The 21,277-nt window shown below is 43.7% G+C and overlaps 1 protein-coding gene across 6 annotated transcripts in view; it reads left to right on the top strand.

Annotated features, from left to right (window-relative positions):
* Positions 1-1,608: 1,608 nt before the first annotated feature.
* Znf462 (zinc finger protein 462) overlaps positions 1,609-21,277 on the top strand; it is a 135,535-nt gene continuing 115,866 nt past the window's right edge. For 3 of the 6 annotated variants that reach the window (XR_009227408.1, XM_046451831.2, XM_058581615.1), the window contains exon 1: positions 4,534-4,783. The gene's annotated coding sequence lies outside the window, so the exon portion shown is untranslated. Of the gene's footprint in view, positions 1,678-4,533; positions 4,784-5,278; positions 5,467-6,094; positions 7,563-21,277 lie in introns of those variants that run through there. The other 3 variants (XM_058581614.1, XM_058581613.1, XM_058581612.1) reach the window with 3 other exon arrangements.

Genomic DNA, 21,277 nt, shown 5'->3' on the forward strand with positions numbered 1-21,277 from the left:
ATCCTCCTACCTGTTTTCAGGCTGATAATATGATTAAATGTTTAAGGATGAAATAATTAAAACTTCTGAAAAAGGCATAATCTCTATCACCTACTCTTTGCTTTGCTAAAATCATCAGCTTGAACAATTTTCCAGCCGGAATTTAGAAAGTGACTGCTACAAACTAGATTTCTTTTTCTTTCTTTCTTTTTTGGGATAGTTTTCAGGAAGCAAGGGGACTTTTTTAATATGAGAGAATGCAAAAATTGAAACAACGACGTTAGAACATTTATACACTCTTGTTTCAGTTCAAATTTTATATTTCTAGTGGAGTCTCTGGACCAACTCTTCATGTTTTTCCATGAGTCCTTCCTGAAGGTTGGTTAGAACCTCCTCTCCCCACCTCCATATATATTTTTCTTTAAGAGATTTGGATGCCTTCCTATGTTAAGGCTTTAATAACCAAAATGATTTATAGACTATCCCTAACCTGCTGGTGTTGGGCAAGTAAATGGATCATATTTGCATGGGTCAATCTGATTATAGGACTTCACTAGTTCTTGAACTAAAATTGCAAGATTTATTATTCTATTAATGCTCATAAAGTCACTCTTTTGATGAGCCATAATTTCTCTTTATGAAGAGTTTGTATGCCAGTCACCTATGTTAAGGGAGAAGAAAGTCCAGATTTCCAACATATTCTTATTCCCTGGTACATTAATAAAGACTTGAAACCCCATATGACTCTGGGGAATAATGACATAGGGTACAGTAGCAAATGGTAGATTTCACGGAGTCAACATGTCCCTGTGAGACTTCCTTCACACTGTTGGCCGTGTATAAAACCTACGTTTTCATTTTAATTAAAAAATGTGAACATTCATTCTCCTCATGGAGAAGATAACCCACCAACTAGGCTTGCATTATCTTTGTGAATATTCTTGGGGAATGAGATAGCAGGAGGTGTGAACTTTCTCCTGCTTATCTAAATGGTCTGCTAATGGCAAAGCATAATTACGGTTACTTAAGTGCCAAGTTTATTAAGGTTTTCACTAAAACCTTCAGCCACAGCGCTTTCCTTCTCCGTCCCATCTTTCATTTATCCAATTACTTTCCAATCATTTGAGAAACTGCCTGCCCCCAATAAAAACCAACAACCAAAAGCCCACTCTCCTTATGTTTTAATTTCTTTCAGTTATTTTAGTTGGCCAGTTAAGGTACTTATGGTTTCTAAAAGTCGAAAATAGTATGCGTGTGGAAGCATCAATTGAAAATTTCAGCCTTGCTTGCCACATTCAAAAAGCAGGACTACACGGGAGTTTTGCAATAGTTTTCTTCACAGCTTTGAGGAGTCATTTTGCTTCTAAGGCAGAAGACCGAGCTTATCTTCTATAGATTATCCCGTGGTGCCCTATTTGGGATGGAAAATTAGCCACTGTACCCTTTCCCCAAAGAACCCACACCAGAAGCCCGAAAGCCACCATCTCCCCATCGGTCTCCGGACCTCCTCGCTGTCTTTGTCCCTTCTAGACGTGGAAGCTTGGAGAGGAGGTTTGGTTTCCAAGGATTGGAGCGTTTGAAGGGCGGGGCCATCTCCAAGTCCATCTCCCCTTTTTGTCCTCTTCTTCTGGGACGGGAGGGTGGAGCCAGGTCCTCCCGCGGCCGGTTCGGGAGCTCTCTCTATCTCGGTCGCTCGAGGTGAGTCTGAAAGGGCGGCAGCCCGTTTAATTGTAGCGCAGGTTAATTTCTTGAGTTCACCGCAGTCCGTCCTCCAGCGGCTTCCCCGGTCTTTGCCAAGTGGGTTTACGAGGTCGGAGGCGTGTTGGGGCGCGCTCGCCTTCTCGGGAAAGGCTCCTCCCCAGGGCTTATTCCCCGACTGCGGAAAGCCCTCTGGTGCCCCAGGAGCCTTGGAAACCCAGGGTTTCCTCTGACCTCGCCGCGTCTTCCTCCCTCCCCACCGCCCGGTTCCTACGCCCCGGGGGAAGGGCGGCCCCCATCTTAGCACTTCCGACCCCAGCCAACCCTGAAGGTACCTTCACGTCGATGAACATTTTTATCGCATCCTCACAACCCCCCCGCAGTAATAGGAGCTTTCAAGCCTGAAGAAATACGATTGTTATTTTCTCGGTGCCGAGCTTGACAGAAAAAGTCAGCTTTTTATTAAAGACAAAGAGGTAAATTATCAGCCGGGACACTGAAGGGACGGCGGAGACCTGGCGCGCTTCCTCTGGTTGCCACGAGGAATTTATGGGGGAGCGGCGACCAGAGCTCAGACACCCCTGGGGTCCCGGTGGGGAGGAGCTCTGGGCAGAAGGACTTCCCCAGGTCCCTCCGGTCACCTGGAAAGGGGAGTCCTCCCAATTCTGCACAAAGCCAGGATCATTTCGTACGGAGCAGCCTCCCCGTCTTCCTCTCCTTTCTTCTTTTCTCTTTCTTTGACTCCCGTTTCCCTTTTGCCCGTGTCCTTTCTCCTCCTTGTTCTCCTCTCCCTACTTTTCCCTTCCCTCTCCTCGCCTTTCCTCCCCCTCCTTTCTTCTCCACCGCACGCGTAGTGTCATTTATTTATTTATTTATCACCCCCCGCCATCAACACCCTTTTAGGGCTCCCGAGCTGTTCAATGTGAGTGGGAGGAGAAAAGGGCAGGAAGTGTTGACTGGAAGCGGGTGAAATCGTGCCTCAGGGTGAGAGAGTCTGCCCAGGAATATACAATCGGAAAATCCTGGAAAATGACGATTTAGATCTGCTTATGAAACCCCACTATCCGATGGGAACCAACTCCGCGCGCGTCTCCTCCTCCCCCTTTATTGTATGGATTTACGGGTATTTTTGCCCGGACCGTTTGGCGGGGCGGGGAGGGGGCGAATGTTCAGGAGGACGGTCTTGCCTAGAATCCTCAACACCGCGCTTTCACCGGATGCGCGCTCCTCAATGCAATGGAATCCAGCAACATCCCCCAATTCAGACGCGGACAAAAGAAACTTTAATTAAGGTCTCTGCCCCGCGCGCTGCGTGTTTCTCTCTCCCGAGGCTGTTGATGTCCAACTCGAGGATCTGAGAAATAGAAATGGTACAACCAGCCCATGCCCTTGAACTTCAATTGCTCCTGACTTGCTGCATTGATTTTTTGATACTGTAGTCCCCCTCACACCTCCCGCCCCCGGTCAAATTAAAGCTTTAGAAGACATTCGACCCGGGAGAAAGGAGGTGGAAACCCACTCCTTTGCAAAAAGAGATAGTTCAGAACGATTTGGGGGGAAATTACACTAAATAAAAATTCAAGGTGTGAAAGCTTCATCTTGGCTCTCTTGTCTTCAACACCATGACACCTTATCATTAGGAGCGCTGATTGTTACTTTCCAAGCCTTTAGATGATCAGCCAGAAGTGCAAACAACGCGGGGCTGGAAGGTGTAAAGTTATTTAAGTAGGGTTTTTTTTTTTTTTTTTTTTTTTTTTTTTTTTTCCTTTCGGTGCGCCGTCAAAACATTTCACAAGTTTGGAAAAGAAAGCAGTGGTTCCGAGGCTCAGGATGATGGGTTCTTTCCCTCCCTTATTCTCCCACCCTATTCATATCAGAAATAAATAAAACGCACACCAAGCCTTTATTTCGGGGGAGAAGACTTCAAAATACGTGCCAGTAATGGACAACTTGAGCTTCTCACTGAAGATACTCAAACCGCAAACTGGAAAGGAATTAAAAAGCCCCACGTGGTGGATCTGGGTTTAGACTTGCAACCTCCAGTTCTCCATGTATGTTCTTTGCAAAGATTGGCCTCTAGATGGATGCATGTGAGGGACCCTCAGGGGCCCGGGCTCGGCGCCTCGGGCAGGGCTGATGGTGGGAGCGCTATGAGCAGCAGGGCAGGGTCCTCACTGGGGGCTTCCTCTGCCGGCCAGGGCTGCCAGGCGCCTCCGGGACGCGAGCGCGCAAGCCTCGGGCCCGGCGGCCGCGCTCCTTGCACCGCCTTCTCCGCAGGTCTTTATTCATCTCATCTCCCTCTTCCCCTTCTCCTCCTCCTTTGCCTCCTTCTCCTCCTCTTCCTCCTCCTCCTCCACCACCACCTCCTCCTCCGCCACCGCCACCTCCTCCTCTTGCATCTCACTGGCCTGGCTCTGTGTTGCTCTGAGTGACAAAGACAATGTCCCAGCCTTAACTTTGCAACCACCTTGCCTCCTTCTGGGGTTGGGGGGGGGGAGGGGGGACAGCAGCCGCAGCCTCAGCATCTCCTCCAGCTTCTCCTTTTGCGCTTCTCCAGCTCTTGGAGAATTCTTCCCCCCTTTCCCCCCAGCCCTTTCCTCATTTCTTTCTTTCTTTTTCCCCCTTCCTCTCTCCTGCACGTTGTTGTTGTTATTAGAAAGGCTTCGCGCACCCCCTGGTGCTCCGGCGTTTTGTGTGGCAGGAGAAGATTGTCTTCCTTCTCTCTTTCTGTCTTGCTTTCTCTCTCCCTCTGGTTGCTCATTATTCAGAGAGAGACACAGAGGGAGGGAGAGAGAGAGAGAGAGCGCGAGGGAGAGGGAGGAGAGGAGAGAGAAGAGCAGAGTGAGGGGAGAGAGGGAGAGGGAGAGGGAGGGAGGGAGAGAGAGACGGATATCTCAGGTCATCTGCAGCTGCAGCGAGTCTGAGGAGCCGAGGAAGGCAGGGAAGATGGCGATCCTCCATTGCTGAGACCCGGCAGAAGCACATGAGACTCCCAAACAACTTCCACAACAATAACCCGAGCAGGAAGAGGAGAAAGAGAAAGAGGATAAGGAGGCGGTGGGGCTGGAGAACCCGAAGCACCTCCCGGCGCCGGGACGCTTCTTCTGTAAGTTACTGCAATTAACCACCACCTCCGGGTGGTCTGAGTGCTCCGGGGAGGAGAGCGCCGGGCGGTGGAGGCACAAACGCGCTCATTCATTCGGCCAAGGAGGGTTGGCGGAGCGGGGAGGAGAGGAAGTCCCCTGCATGGACTGGCTGTTGGAAGAGGAGAAGAAGCAAGAGAGAGGAGGAGGAGGAGGAGGGGGAGGAGGGAGAGCAGGAGGGGGAGGAGGAAGAGGAGGAGGAGAAGCCAGGGAGGAAGAGGAGGAAGAGGAGGAGAAGGTGGTGGTGGTGGCAGTGGAGGTGGCTGTGCTTTTCCTGCTGGCTGCTCCTTCTGCTGGGGGTGGGGGGAGCGGAGCGCTGTGGCTTAATTAATTTCGTGTAGTTCTATGAAGAGAAGAGAAAATGAAAGATGAGTGAGAAGGGAGCTGGAGGCTCAGGACTGATGCTCCGAGTGTGGGGACAGGAGTAGGGACGGAGCTGGGGGCGGGGGGCGGGAGGCAGGAGACCTGAGCCTGAGCCAGAGGGAGCGAGCGAGGGTCAGAGGAGCGAGCGCTCGGAGCGAGCGGCCCCGACCTGAGCGGGTTGACCTCTTTCTTTCTCTGTCCCTCTCCTTCCTTTCCCCCTCTGTCTGCCTGTCCCCCGCCCGATGGCAAAGCCGTGCGGATTGGCACCCCCCCTCTTCCTCAGGTATTTGGCTCTCTCTCTGTCTCTCCGAAGTTGGGATGCGGGGTCGGGATGTGTCGGGGGTGGCTGCTGCTGCTGCTGCTGCTGCTGCTACTGCTGCTGGTGAGGACAGAGGCGAGGACCCGGGGGCCCGGGCCGGGCGGGGGGCGCAGGTTGAGGAGCAGCTGAGGAGCTGTCTCCAGGCTGGGGGTTCAGAAGCGCCTGGTGGAGGACAACGGTTTCTGGAGAGGAGAAGCCATTACACACGCTTGGCTCTCCTCTGAGGCGGGGAGAAAGGAAGGCAGGGGCCTGGGGGGGCGTCTCACTCCTGGTGCGGTTCCCAGGGGTCTGCCCTCCTTCCAGGCACGAGGGGAAGCCGCAGCCGCCCCCCATTGGAGCAGCCCCTCTCTTTCCCTTTCTTTATCTCCCTGTCCTCCATTTGCAAGCTGTCTGCTTTGGTTCCAGTCCAGACTCCAAAACACAAAGCTCCTTCTCACGTTCATTCTCCAGGCTGTTCACCATTCCTGAAGGAACCCTCATTTTCTTTTCATTGTAGCTTCTAACCTACAGGGAGCGAGGGAGGGAGGGAGGGAGGCCGCCTGGAGTTCCTTTTATATTCCTCCCCAACCCCACCAAAAAAAAAAAAAAAAAAAGTTTCATTTTTAAGCACGCGACTGGGATGGGGACAGACCAACCAGTTGGGGCTTTCTCCCAGGGCTCCCGGCCGCCTCTGAGTGCCTGTGTTGGCTGTTTGGTTTGCTTTGGTTTTGTTTCTGGAGGTTGCTTGCAGGTTTGGGGAGGAAGTGACTAGTTTGGTTGAGAGCTGGGAACTGAGTCAGGTAAGCCGTGTCATGGTTGTAACTCCATCAGAAAATGGAGGAGAGCGGGTTTCCAGGAGACAAAGCTGAGATGAGAAGTGTTTATGAAATTATGGATGTCTCCATTTTGAAGCTCTGTTGGTGATGGCTGGCAAGCCTCCTCCTCCTCCCTCTCCAGAGGGAAACCTGGTGGTGTTCCTCACTGTCTATTCATTATGCAAAGAAATGAGGGCTTTTAAGGGTTCCTCAGATTTTTCTCCCACCAGAGGAGTGCTTTCACAAGTTATTGAGACGTTTGTTTCCATTTTAAAGTAAACTTTTGGATTTTTTTTTTTCCCTCCTTTTGAGTGGACCTGAAGGGTTTTGACCCTCTTCAGCAAAAGCAAGGCAAACCCTGAAACCTTCCCAGTGAGGTCTTCTCACAACTTTAGGTTTCTCCAGCTCTCCTTAAAGTCACCAGGAAATGTTATTTCCTCATTGTGAAGATGGTGGTGGCCCTAGGCTGAGATTTTTTTGAGTTGTGGGGCTTGGTTATCATCATGTTTGATGCATCGCAAGACTTTATTGTCTGGTATGAGTTGATTTCTGGAAAAAAAATAAAATTCCTGCAAGATCTCAAAGGAACTCTAAGACTGTCTGACTAACAGCAGTTTCTCCAGGGTCTACATTTCTCTTCAGGTTGATCCATTTGTATGTTAGGCCTTCTTTTAGTTCCTTTGTTTCCCCCTTTCCCTCTCCTTCTGCTGTTTTTTTCCCCCCTGTGTTCTCAAGGACTGCAAGTCTTCAGGAATATCAGTTTGTCTTCTTAACAATGTCACTATGGAAACAAATTATGTCAGTTGAGAAAACCTTATGTCCAGGTATCTTCACCTTTTTTAATTGGAGGAATTTATTCATTTTGTAGGAAGACATTTTGTGAGGATGTTTTGAAAAAAGAACCCAGTTCTACACCCCAGTCCACACACACTGATTTGGACCTCTTCACAGATTAGTTCTAAAGAATGTATGTAATTGACCCAAGTAAAGAACTAAATCCTGAAATGCTTCAGGAATTTAAAAAAGCCAACCATGAAGATGTTGCTTTTCCATTAGGTGAGGTAGCCATCTTGAGGATGAGGGAAGATGTTGGAAGAATTTTAGATGGACTATTGAAGATATGTGAGGGAGGGCTCCACAGTGGAAGGGAAACTTGGAGAAGATTCAGACCCAATTAATATAATCTAAGGGGGCTAATTGGACCTTGCTTTCAACTGAGGAGAGATACAGAAGGTACCAGCTTCAACAAAAATAAGGAACACATTGGTGAGCGACTTGCACAAGCCTTTTTCTTGCTTTGCTTTCTCATTATGTATCAGATTTTTGTGTGTGAAGTTCCTTGTGTCTACAGCATTTTTGTGCATATTGAAGTGATTTTCTTTTCCAGATGTAATTATATTCTGTTGAGTAGCTGGTAACAGTGTCACTCAGTAAATGCACAGTGCTATATATGACAACATCCCATTTTTCAAACCAAACTGTTGTGTCATTAATTGAGGGTTATTGTTCTTCTGAGGGGTGTGAAAGGAGAGGGGAAATACATGGTTCTTTAGATGATAATTGTCCATGGTCAATGAAGTAAAACCCTGTTTGTGCAGATGAAGATGTATGATTTTCAATTGATGTGTATGCTCATTCAAAAATACTTCTGTTCAGATCTCTGCCTCTTTATTAAAAACCTAGAGCACTTTGGAAAAATTTTACCTGGAATCATACCTTAATTCCCTCATTTTTGAATGTTGGTTTTTGATGTTATCCATTAGTTTTGTTAAGTGGAATGTTGTCACTGTTATATTTACATTTGCTAATGCACATATGGATGCTACATGTTCAAACTTGAAATTCAAATGCAATGGATAAAGACAGTTATTTGGGAAAGTAATTACACATCTAATTAACTATATTTGTTTATGAAAACATAAATACATTATATGTTGATCTTGAAGCAAACATCCTTTTCTTTTTTCTTTTTTTAAAAAAAAAATCATTGTTGATAGCAGGACAAGTGGTTAATTTACTTATTTCAGTGGGGAAGAAAGAATGACAAAGTGCCAGTTCAGCAGTTTGACTCACCACATTTTTTACTGTGCGAGCAAGTGTTTTGGTGTCTTCATAGACAGTCTTGGAGTTGAGCTTTTTTGGAGAGAAAAAGTCAGGTCTCTAAGATAAGCATTTTGAAGTTCAAGAATATGTTCTAACTGGTAACCTGAGAAACATATCCATGTCTGTTGTACTTTCTCAACATGGCAAGCACCATAATATTTAAAAGCATGGTTTCTTGAAATTTTCTAGACATAACATACTTGGATTGAGACAAGTATTTTGGATAAACCATCATGAGAGAAATAAGAAGTGTCAAATTGAACATACTCATTTGCTCTCAAAGCTCAAAGATCTTTTTTGTTTTTGAGACTTCAAGTTCACCAGGCTCATTATGCAAATTTTTGCCATAGCTTTAGTATATCACAAAGGAAAATCATTCTGAAGAAATATTTGTGAGCTGTCATGAATACTGCCATGCAAGAGATTATTGTTGTATCTTCATATTCCATAGTATTTCTCATACTGTTTTATATCAATCTCATTCATTGACCACATTCCCTGAGGACTTGATCCCCCCCCCCTCCCCACTCTTGGAGTTAGACAACTTTTAAAGGAAAAAAAAAAAAAAAAACTATATCTATTCTTCCTAATGAGTCTTCCGGAAGACAGTAGGAGAAAAAAATCCCACTGTACTAATGGGCTTTAGAGTACTTGTGGTCAGTTTTCTTGAAAGAAGGCAATGTAAAAGGTAAAGTTGCCTTGGGATGGAGTCCTGTTTTACGTGTGATGGACTTTTAATAGGGTCTAGTCTGCCTTGAATTGTTTGATGTTCAGATTTCTTGGTTAAAGGTAACCTTACTTATCTTTCTTGTGGTGTGTGCCTTTTCAGACTTCACTGTGCCATGGGATAGAGAATTGACAAAGCTGTGTTGAATGTTCTAAGTTGACAACTAGAGAACAGAGATATGATTTCAAAATGCTCCAGTCACAAATTAAGAAGTATATAAATAATGAACTCAGATTGCAAAGGATCTGATGTGAATGTGAAACTGGGTGGTGTGTATATGGCAACTATAGAAATTCAAAAGAAGTGGGGGAGAAGGTATTTACAGGTCTATTGCTAAAATCCAGTGAACAGAAAGATAATTTTGTGTGTGTGTATGTGTGTGTGTGTGTGTGTGTAAGTGAGTGTGTGTATGCACGTGTTTGTGAAGGCAAGCATCTTGTGAGATTCACATACTTAGAGAATTGATGGCTTTGAAAGAAACATTAGCTGGGTGTTGGTGACCTATTAATTGATTATGAGAAAACAGAGAAGAAAGTAGATAATGCTAAAAGAAAATTCCTCTCCTTGTGTGATATGCCAAGACATCTGGCAGATGTTATGTTGGGCCCTAAGGAATGGACAGTTTAATTTTAGCCCTAGCAAGGAAATGGGAAGTTCTAAGCTCTTTTAATAGCACAAGTCTTAGTTTGGGGAAGGTTGCTTAAAAAAATAAGAAAGAAGGGGTGGGGGGGAAGGGCATTTAGTGTAATATGGAAGAGCTCTAGGGAGCAGGGAGCATAAGTGGAGATTTTGGGATGATAGGCAAAATATTATTTCTGAAGTAGAAATGAACATGAAAGTCATTTTTTAAAAAATGACACATGTACACTATAAGTGAGGAATATTAGGTATTTAATACTATACTATCAGGCAACTTCCAATTTAGAAGCTATTTTTTTTAAATGCCTAAGAGAAATAATGTACTTCAAATATCCTCCCTCCACCCTCATTTTACTGAAGAGGAAACTGGCAGAAAGACATGAAGTGACTAGTACAAGGTCAGAAAGTTCAGTTGTAACAAAGCCAGGCCTAGAACACAGGTCGGCTGACTCCAGCCCAGTGCACTTTCCACTACCCCAACTGCATTTGATAGTGAGGTTGTGAAACAGTGGTTCTCTCCAAGGCCCAAGGCTCCCTGAGAGTCAGGCACCAGTGGGACCTGGGTGTGGATTTTCGTTAGCTGACTTGAACATGTTGGGGACCCAGGGCTGGGCAGTGTGTTTCATTCATAGATCCAGAGGCCGATTTTGTTCCTATGACTTCCAGTCAACCTTCAGCTACTGGATTTGTAGCTGTGCTTTCTTTTACTTTGTCCTGTTCTTTTCTCTTGTTCCATCATCCAGGACTGGAAAGTGCTTTTCAAATGCCCTTCTTTGGAAATTTGTCTGGGTCTATTGCAACTTACAAAAGTGCCCACAATTGGACTCTGAGGATCTATTTTGCAACGTGGTACAGATTTAAATTGGCTTCTTTCAGAGATGCCATTTTGTAATACTGATGAATGGCTGAGAGGGTGAAATCCAGTCTCAAACAATTACTGGTGATTTTCCAGTGTTCGGTACTCATTCAAATTGTGCCCTCCATGTATCTTCTTGGAGCCCAATTCACTCTTGCAGACCAGTGGCTAACTCTTTCCCATTTCCTCGGTATACATGAAGTCATCATTAAAATGACTTTTAACAACACAGGCAACATTTAGCCATGAGGGTTGGGACAGCACCATAGGAAGGGTGAAACATGTTTCCATTTCTGTCTCCCCTTGGACAAGCAAAAGTAATTTTGTAAGGAAGGATGAGTGATATTTGTAAAGTTTCCACATTTTTCTAAGCTTCTTCCAAAAGAATGCATAAATTCGTACTCCAGGAGGCAGACTGGAGAAGGTGGTGCTGGAGGTGGACTTCTGGCAGAAACACAGTTAACGCTGTAAACAGTTGAACCTCAGTGTGGCACTCCTCCAAATGAGTTGACTGTCGAAAATAAAATGTTCCAGAAGAACTGGGAGAACAGGAAAGAAGTTAAAACAGCATGGTTTGCATGCCAGTGCTGAAGGAAGAAGAAAAAAGTTTGGGGTTGGGGTGGGGGGAGTGAGGGGACATTGGAAAGAAGATAATCCTAAATTCAAACATCTCCTGGATTGATAAGACCCAGGAGAAGTTTCCAAATGCAGGAAAATGGAGTTTTATGAATTTAGATTGCATTTGCAGTTTACTAGGAAGCTCTTTTGAATCTTTTTGTCCCCTTGAACTTTCTATCTGGAGAACTGCATAACTGATAAATGAGAAGTCCATTGGAAGCGATTTGGATTTACATTTTCTGCTTGGAAATGCTATCATAAAATTTATCTTCTTTCCAAGGCCTCCTGTCCTCATCAGCTGAAGCATCCATATGGTTTTTAAAGTTTCTGGGTGTGTGGCTGCAACACAAAGTTGATTTTTCCAGGGCTTGGAAAGACAAGAGGTAGAGAGCTATGTGGTGGGAGAGGGTGCTGGTATTGTCACCTACAAATGCATTGTCTTTGCTTCTGGTGAGCAGCTTACTGGGTGTCTTCAAAGCATTCTTTCCTAATTCCTAGCTGGAGCCGATTCTTCTTGAGTTATTCTTGGAGGGAAAGTGTCTTTGCATGCCAGGTCATGGGTATTTTGGTATTGATTTCCTTGCTTTCATGTGTTTGCTTGTTCAGTTCACTTCATGTTGCTTCTGGAGTATTAATCAAAGACTTATGCTGAGCCTGTCCACATCTACCCTTGACTTCATTCAAAAGGTAGAACCTGCTCATTGGGGCGAAGGGAGGGCTGGTAGGTTCTTATTTGTTAAAAAATAAATAACTGAAGATGAAGAGTGTATAATTCATGAAGTTATTTGCTAGGCCTTCAAGTAGTCTTTTAACAAAGACCATGCAAGGGAAGGTGGGGGAAATGCTACTAGGAACCAATGGATCTTGATTAAAAAGTTTTAGGATCACTTAGTAGGAAATTAAGCATTTGCCCAAGGTGAGTGAGCAGAGACTTACCTTTGGATTCAGATTGGTTGGAGCACAAAAGGAGCTGGAGGCCCAGGCAGGACAACTGTGTCAGAAGTAATTAAGCCCAGGATTTGTGGAGAGGCTTATCCGCCACAGAGCCCAGCTGGGGAAGGCCAAACTCGCTCCCTAAGCCCTTGTCTGGCCAGTTGAACCAGAGCACAAGCGAAGGCCCTCAAATTTTTGGATTCTTCTCTTTCCTATTCAGACATAAGAAGGAAAAGCCATTATTGTTCAGTTTGCTCATGTCTGCCGACTGCTTCTCTCTCAAGCTGGGAAATGCCAGAGGTGGGGGGGCAAAGCTGATTTCCTCTGAGGGAACATTCTCCCTGTTAACACTGCAAATGTGCCTATAACATTGTACTTATTACTCAGAAAATAATTGTGCAGAGGCACAATGTGGGATACTTGAAAGATGTTTGCTGCACAAAGGTTCCAATACTCACCTGCAGATTAAGAAATGGGTTTCTAAACCATCTCATTTCTGTTGCTAATGAAAAGCTTTGGAAGGCACCTGTGAATTAGAGCTCCAGCTGCTATCATGGTAGGGGAAGTCAGGCCTTGAAAGGATACATGGATTAGCCCGTCAGAAAAGCAAACAGTAGCATCAGCACAAGTAGAAAATAGACAGGGTTGTTAAGCTAACAGAAAAGTAGGCTAAAGCATTGCTGTAATTATATGGTGGAAATTTGCTGGAAGGAGGGATTGCTTGGATGGGAAAAGGAAAAGAAGAAGAGAGGCAAGGAAATAATTGACAAGTCGAAATAGAGGAGGTCTGTCCACTGGGAAGAGCCTCCAGGAAGAAGTAAGGCATTGCTCTTAAGAAAACAATAAAGCAAGTAGAAAAAGACCTTGTAATTTGGTACCTATTGCATGTGAAATATGAAGACCAGCTCAGACCCACATTCTTTGGTAAGCTTCTATTGTAAAAAATAGAATTGAGCTTGAAAGACTATTTGTATGACTTCTGTGTTACAAATGCAGTCCTTCTGATAAAGGAAAGATGGAAACTTGAGGGAACTGGTTAAGTAGGCCTACATGGAGATTTTCCTGGAAAATGAACTTAGTAGAGAATAGAGCACAGTAGAAAATAGCTGCATTATTAATGGGCAGAAAATGTGATAGTCCTCTCTAAGGTTATCCATAGAGCTTCTCTACCTATGCTCTGGGTATTAGAAGAAAGAACAAAGACTGCTTATTTCAGAGAGGAAAGGAGTGGATCATGGCCACTACCTGGTGTCCAGTTTGGGATTAAGCCAGGTGCTGGAGCCAAACGTCACAGGCTGATCTGTCAATCCACTCCCAGCATTTTAAAATCCAAAATAAGGCCATTGCGGTGCAGAATGTTTAGCCTTTCTAATCCCTAATTACATCATCCCTCTGTGTTATGATCAGTTTAGTCAGCAACTGAGCCCCACTCACTCTATCTAGATTGTCATGATCCTAATCTAAGAGTCCTTCCTTTGGGACAAAATTTGCACCCTGGGTTGCAGACTAAAGATGGCCAGAGATGGATGCCAGCCACAGATCTGTGAAGGTTTCAGTTCAACCAGTACATACCACCCAGACTTCTCTTCAGTGGTTTCAATCTTTAATAGTCTTCTCTGAAGCCTGTTGGTTTTCTTTAGTAGTGCTAACTGGAAAGAGGCTCTGTGTGGAGACCATTTTCATTTGAATGTCTGAGTTCAGCTGCAAAAACTTACCCTTTCTGCTGTCAGTGAATATTGTCTGGCTTAATATTAGATAAGAACAATAGAGGATAAATATGATCCCTCCATCATAAAATTCTGCCAACTTCAGTACAGAGTAGGAATATCACAGACCTACCATGAAATGCTATTTCCCCTCCTGGGATTGAAATCAGTTAATATTAATACTAGGTAACGTTTGTTTAACATTTAATATGAACCATTTAATATGTTCATATGATAGAGGAAACTGAGGGTTAGGGAGGTAAAGTAATATACCCAAGGTCATGGTACTAGCAAGTAGAAGAGCCGGGATTCACATGAATGGCGACTGCCTCCAGAGCCCTGGCTCTCTGCTGGTAGAACCTGGCCTTGGTTATTACTTAGTGTGCTAATAGCTTATGTTCCTGATGGTTTATCTCTCCAGTTGCCAGGAGTTTATCCTTGGTGTTCTGGAAGGAAATCTGCACATAATGGAACATTAATTATAATATATTGGTTGGTATGAGAGATACAACTGATTGCAATAGCCTGACAAAAGTTGTGTTTCACTGCATAGTACCTTCTTTTTGTTCTTCTGAGTTATAAAAGGTGATAGGAAAAACAAAACTTTAGAGAAAAAAAAATAATTTAAATTATGTCAAACTCAATAAACTATACACATGGTTTTTGTTTTTAGTTTTTTGTAGTTGTAGATGGACAGAATGCCTTTTTAAAATTTGTTTATTTTTATGTGGTGCTAAGGATGGAACCCAGTGCCTCACACCTGCAAGGCAAATGCTCTGCCACTGAGCTACAGCCCTAGCCCACCCATGGGTTTTTAAAAAAAGCACCTATCTGTTATGGCAGAAAGATACGCGGTGTGACTTTTTTTTTTTTTTAAGTAGAAAAGTGTTTTGCTTTTTTTCTTAGGGGCTTTTTTGAAAGTTTCAGTGCCCTAAATTGGCTTTAGTTATCATAAGCCTGAAAAATGTCTTCAGAAGCCACACAGACATTTGAAAATTGGTTCCACTATCTAATGGTCATTTGTGGAAGGTGGGACAGATTATGTTGAAAGTGTGGTGCTGTCACCCCACCCCTTTAGTGATCCCCATGTACTCTGTAGATCCTGGGACTTGATGAATGTTTCGGTCTTATTTGCCTCTCCCTGAATCACTGTGGTAACGTAAGAAAGCTGCTATTGATGGATGACCAAATGGCCTTAAGAGCAATAAGCTGTTCTAAGGGGTAGGTCCAGATACCCCTAAGATATCCAGGACGGTCATTCTGTCAGATGAGTAGTTAGGCATTAAATGCTGACTAGATTCTTCAGCCAGGAGGCAAATAGTGTTGGTTTTATAAAATCTTTGCTGTGCTGTGGATCTGTTCAGTTGATCTCTAGTTCCCCGACAGATCCATAACCAAAACCTTGTAGGGGGATAAACGTGTCCTGTTCATAATGTGTACCAGAGGAGGCCATATCCATTTTCACCGCATGCATATCCTTGTCTACTAAACTTACCAAAGCTCTTGTTTTCTTAGATGAAATAACTTTAATGGGGAAAAGTCTGAGGAAAAAAAATAACTCTATAGTTTAAGAGTATAAAGTGAACTGTATCAAAGCATGTGATTCTCTGGGGGGAATTTCTAATTTAGAGGAATAGGGGAGACTCTGTTTAGCCCCATGCAGCATAAACTGCAACCCTCATCAGTAGTGCCTAGCCTTCTAAAAACATTCCTCACACCAGACTTTCTCAAAGATCAGTCTTCAACTTGTTTCTTCAATCTTTTTCCAAATTCGTTGGAGAGAAACCCACCCAGGTTGCCCTCCGGAACTGCTTTGCAGAAGGCGAGGTGAATTGTGTCAACATGTCATTGTCGATGTAGTGACAACAGGGCATAGGACGTTGAATTTGAGAGCATGGCCAACGTGAGAGGCACTGTAGGTGAGGCAGCCTTGGAACATGTCGCAAGGAGGCAAACTTACGAAGATCATGTGTGTAAGACTGGCAGAGGATTCATCCATTATCTTGACAGGAAGAGAAAAGCACATTTTCAAAGATAGATTCCTTGGTTATTATATAAAAGCACAGTCTATAGATCACATAAAGCAGCAGGCATTTTAGAAAGCAGAACTGCACCCTTCCGCTTGCTTGGAAGTTCTCACTGTTTACTCCATCTTCTCCATGACTTTGCCTCCAATTAGTAATTTGAAGGGGCTGAGAGGTGAAGGGGTGTTCAAGAACAGGTGTCGACTGTCCCTGGAGTTCATGCCTACCCATGGTTGAGTGTTTCATGTTAATAAAGAATGAACATCACCCATAGGTCCTGAAATTAGCAAGTGTTAAATGTTATGCGATTATTAGGGGGAAACCAGATAATCTAGTCAGCGGGCTTAATTAGGTTGTGATTGCCCGATTGCTGCTTCATGATAATTATATTCATAACCCCATTTCTAGACGTCAACTACAATTATCAAAATTGACCCTAGCGCAGGTAAATGTTAGTGATCTTATTTGAAGCAGTTCTGAAACAGTGAACATCTGATGTTTCCAAAGTGCTCTTGCCTGTGTCTTCTTCCCCTCTGGCCACCTTCCCATGATCTTGTCCTTACCTCGGTAGGAAGATCTGTGGCAGTATTATCTTATCCATGACCATGCATGAACTGTCTACCTCGTGTTGGTTTCTGCAGAAACACAGATTCTTAAGTTTTAGGCTTCAAGTATCCACTGAAAAAGCATTAGTACATTAGCAGATAAAAATCTGGAAGCATAAGAATCCAAAATTGTCTAGCTTTTTTCCTCAGCACATGGAGCTTTTCCAGTAGTTTTAATGTGATTCATTTGAATCTATCTTTTACTTTATAAGGTATAATCTTAAAGTGAAAAAAAGAATCATTTGTGTTTAAGATAGTGGCTTATAAACATGATCATTAAGGTGTGAGAACTGTGAAGTGAGAACTTTCTATATTAACCCCAGATTGATGAAATGTATTCACAGCCTCTTCTAGCACAAAGAGAACAGGTCATTGCTTGGGATGTTGTTTACTGTTATCTTCCCAATGGAGGCAGCGATTTCTAGGAAATACAGACAACAACCTGTGTCAGAAGTGGATGTGTCAGTGTGACACTGGGAATCGTTGGGCCAGATTGTCATTTGGCTGCCTTCCCTCTTGGATGTGCAATTATATAGGAAAATAATGCACTTAAAATTTACACACCCTAGCAAACTTCAGGGTAGTTGATCTGTCTGAAGAACAACTAGGAACTCGTGTGTGTGTGTGTGTGTGTGTGTGTGTGTGTGTAGAGAAGTTATCTCTGGGCACTCGTTTTTTGTTTTTTTTTGTTTGTTTGTTTTTTGCTAGAACACCAAGAGTGCAGATTTCTACTTGTAGTTGTCTCTTTGAATTTCTGGGTATAAATGCAGTCTATGTTGGGGTCTTCATTAAGAGAGTGGACCAAGGGTTGGCCCAAGTGCAGGTTGAAATTTATCTCTGTCTCTTCCTAGCTGTGTGGCCCTGTATAAGTCACTTAATTTCTTTGTCCCCATGATTTCCTACCCAATAAAATGTGAATGATAGTAATATAACTCTGTAGAAATGAAAGGGTTACAAAATGTTGTGTGTTTAAGGGTCCTGGTTTATAATGGACACTCAAAATGATAGTTTCTTTTTCCTCACTGATGGAGAAACTGAGGAAGAGACTTTTCTCCAGGACTTTGACACATTCATCCACAGTTAGTATATTAATTATTTTGGCCTTGTTCTTGAACTCAGTTTTTGAATTCTGCCAGTTGGAGTGCCTGTCTTTATTGATGAGCAGTCTTTGCTGCTGTTGCCCATCACAGATAGATGTGGCTACAGCCCGAGCTGCTGTTCTATTTGATTGTGGACCCAGCAGCGTTCACTAGGAATTTGTAAACGACCTGAGAATGGTGCTGTTTCCTCTTGGAAAATTGCATTTACATGCTAACAATGTTGCCTATCCACACCTTGCAGAGATATTCCCTGGAGTGTTGTAGGGGAACAATTTTTAATAAATGTGAAGTTCTTTGAGCTTTTTGGAAGAAAGATGTTATTACTGTTCTTATTGTTTGGTATCATTCTGGAAAAGAAATGATTTGTCTAAGACAATAGTATTTTTTTATTGCAAGGAAAATCCTGGTTGTGTTGTTTTATATAAAAGTTGGATATCTCTGTTGCTTCACTCATATAAGATATTTCTGAGCCAGTTTGAGGATTGTCCTGGACCCTTGCTTAGAAATGCTTTGGTTTTCTTTGTGCAGATATATATATTTTAACAGTCTATGTCCACTTGGTCTTACTAACACACTGTAATATCAGATGCACTGAGATCTCAGGAGTAAGGAGGCTAATTTTAGAATGTCTTAAGGGTAGATGGTATTTCAGATGTGGAGAATGTGGAATGGTGTTGGTAGGACCTAACAGGACTTACTTTACCTTGTTGGCTTTGGCTAAAGAACATTAATTGGTGGCTTCATTGGTGGCAGAATGGTGGTGATGGGTATGTTGATTAAAAAGATGAAGAACATGTAAGTGATTCTTTGGTAAAAATGCTACTTATTTTTCACCTTTAAAAGCAAATCACCCATGAAGTGGTGGTGTTATTGCTTAACATTTTGGATATTTTCAGATATATTAAGGTGTCAGTAGAATTTTTTTTTAATGAAAACTTTACAGTTATCATTTAAAAATTATGTCCAGAGCTGTTTGAGGAGGAGAGAAAAACTGATCATGCAGCTGTGCACTTTATTTACTGGTGTTTAAATCTCTAGGATTCTCCCAAGTGAGAGATTTTGTCTCAGAGGGTGGACCCCAAATGAAAAGAGTGGAGATGTAGCCATGGGTGTGGTAGCAATTATTATAACACAGAATGCCCTCAATATAATGAGAAATATGAGATGAAACAGTAGAACAGAAGCCTGGAGTAGCTAGGACATCTTTTTTTTTTAATTTAAATTTGTTATATATGACAGCAGAATGCATTACAATTCATATTACACATATAGAGCACAATTTTTCATATCTCTGGTTGTCCACCCTAGGACATCTTAAGGACTAGAAGTGGGAAGGTTTTCCACTTGAGCGTTTAGGTTAGGGACGTCACCTTCATATATGTTCAATTCATTACCTGTGGTAAGATTGTTTCTTACCTGTGACTACAGAGAAAATCAGTTGGCTTTGGAGTCAGAATTAAATTCACACCCTTACCTCCCACTTACCTCCCACCTCTGTGAACTTGGGTTAAGCTCCTAATTGCTCCTAGTGGCTAGTTTCCTATCTTTAGAATGGAATTCTTTCTGGAGGAGGCTAAGAGGCTAATATATGTAAAATACCCAGCACCCAGCCAGGTGCCCAGTAAATAGCCACCTCTGGTTCATTTGCAATGATGAATTAGTGGCCACCCAATGCCTCTGGTGCAGATGGCTTGCTCCTTGCCATTCATCTGATGCCTGGTTTTGCATGCCTAGTTAGCAGTTGTGGCTTGATGATAGAGTTGGAAAGCATTTAATGTCTTCATTGTCATAAGATGTATTTTATGGATGCTGTTATAGTTAAGAAATATGTGCCTGTTCATCTATTCATTCATTATACATTTTTTGAGCACCTTTGGAGGTCAGGCACACCTGCAGTGTGTGCCTAGGTGGTCAAATGCAGGGGAAGTGGGATCTCTCTACCAGAGTTGTGTTAGGCTCTTTGTTTTGGTAATTGAAGTGATTATGATGGAGATGGATGTCCTCACCCACATTAAAATAGCCTGGAGTCAGGGGAGTGGTGAACAGATTCCTGTTTAGATGCATTCATTTCTGCATCTTTGTGTGTATGTATTTACAATATAATTTGCTAACTATGTAGTCTGTGCTGCTGTGGTTCGTAATCTGGCAGATATTTTAAATATTTACTCCAAAATATCTTGTTCTCTGTTGGTGTGAAGTAGAGTTTCCAGTTATTTTTAGGTCATTTTCATCTTAGCAACCCTGTTGGAGATGAACCAGACACGCTGCTGTAAACTGTCCCCACATTTGGATAGAATTTAATAAAGTAAAGTTTAATGGTTTGGTCCCAAGAGGCAAACAGACCATCTGGTTAGCAGAAGGTTAGGTCAAGTATTGCATGGCTGCTAAGAGGGCCACAAACCAGCCCCGACGCACTGGTAATGTGTCCAGTTGCTGAATGCATTAAGCATTGAAATGGTGCTCTCAGGTCTGCCGAGCCAGCAGTTCTGTTACCACCGCTGTGACGCAGGAGATAATTCAGCTGGGCAAGCGGCAGCATGGGGGTGGATCTACAGTACAGGATGTGTAATGTCAACATGAAGGATTGGAGCTGGCAGAAGGAAGGGAAGCAGTCATTTCATGCCAATGCAGGAAGCCTAGAGAGATGCTTTCCACCCCCCTTGCCTCTTGTCCTCTTCTGGAGCTTTCACATTATGTGTTAAATGATTACCTTGTGCATGGTCCATGGCAAAACTTCAGCTGATTTTCTGCCTCTTTTGGAACCTGTCAGCATAAACAGAGTAAACCACATTCCACACACTTGTAGGGCGGGCAGAGGGAAGAGTCTGCTGCACAGACTGGGAGGAGGAGAAAGGGCTTCATTAGGCAGGAACATCTTTGTGCTTGAGATGGAATCCCATTGTATGTCCCTCTGTGCTCAGCTTTGAGACCGGCCATCCATTCACAGGCTGCAATCATCTCAGAACATTGGGCTGCAGCTGTAGTTGGTAAGAAGCTGCGGAATGGTTCCCGTGATTCTGCAGAAGCTTAGCAATTACATAATTGCTATGTAACTGGAGAGAGCCATCAGGGTTGTCTAGTTCTCCTGGAAAGAAAGCTTCTACAATTTGAGGGGTAGATTGTTTTCCTTTGTTAAACCCGAAAGCTGATGAGCAAGTACAAGGAGCCACCAGGCTGAAACAGGTCTTCTCACTGGCTTGAGCGGGAAGAAGTTGACACATACACTTAGCTCCACACTCTGCAGGCTTCATGGTGGTATTAAGGGGAGAGACAGCAACTCACAGAATCTCAGAATACCAACTGAACACGATATTTGATTGTTTCTAATATCAGAGACTATGTTCTGTATGCAGTCAAAGCGTGGAGTCTTCCAGAGCTTCCCTAGGAATGGGACCAGCGAGTTGTCTGTAATCATCAAGTGCCCTCGGCATTTTTGCTGTTTGCTGGGAAGGCTTTCGCATCCTCTCTTGAACGATTACATGCTTCTGAGGCTGCTCAGTGGAAGCTCTACAGAGCCTGACCATCGTGAGATGTTCCGGGGCGCTCACATCTTCTCAGCATCAACCCCTGGTGCAGCCCCATCAGCCCAGGGCCTGGAGCCGACTGCACAGTCTGTCTGGGAGGACCTCACAGCGCAGGAATGAATTCCTTCTTTCAGCTGCTTCACCAC

Source organism: Marmota monax, unplaced genomic scaffold (genome assembly GCF_021218885.2).
Source record: "Marmota monax isolate L192 unplaced genomic scaffold, Marmota_monax_Labrador192_F-V1.1 WCK01_AAM20220418_F8-fsc00020, whole genome shotgun sequence".
Taxonomy (NCBI): domain Eukaryota; kingdom Metazoa; phylum Chordata; class Mammalia; order Rodentia; family Sciuridae; genus Marmota; species Marmota monax.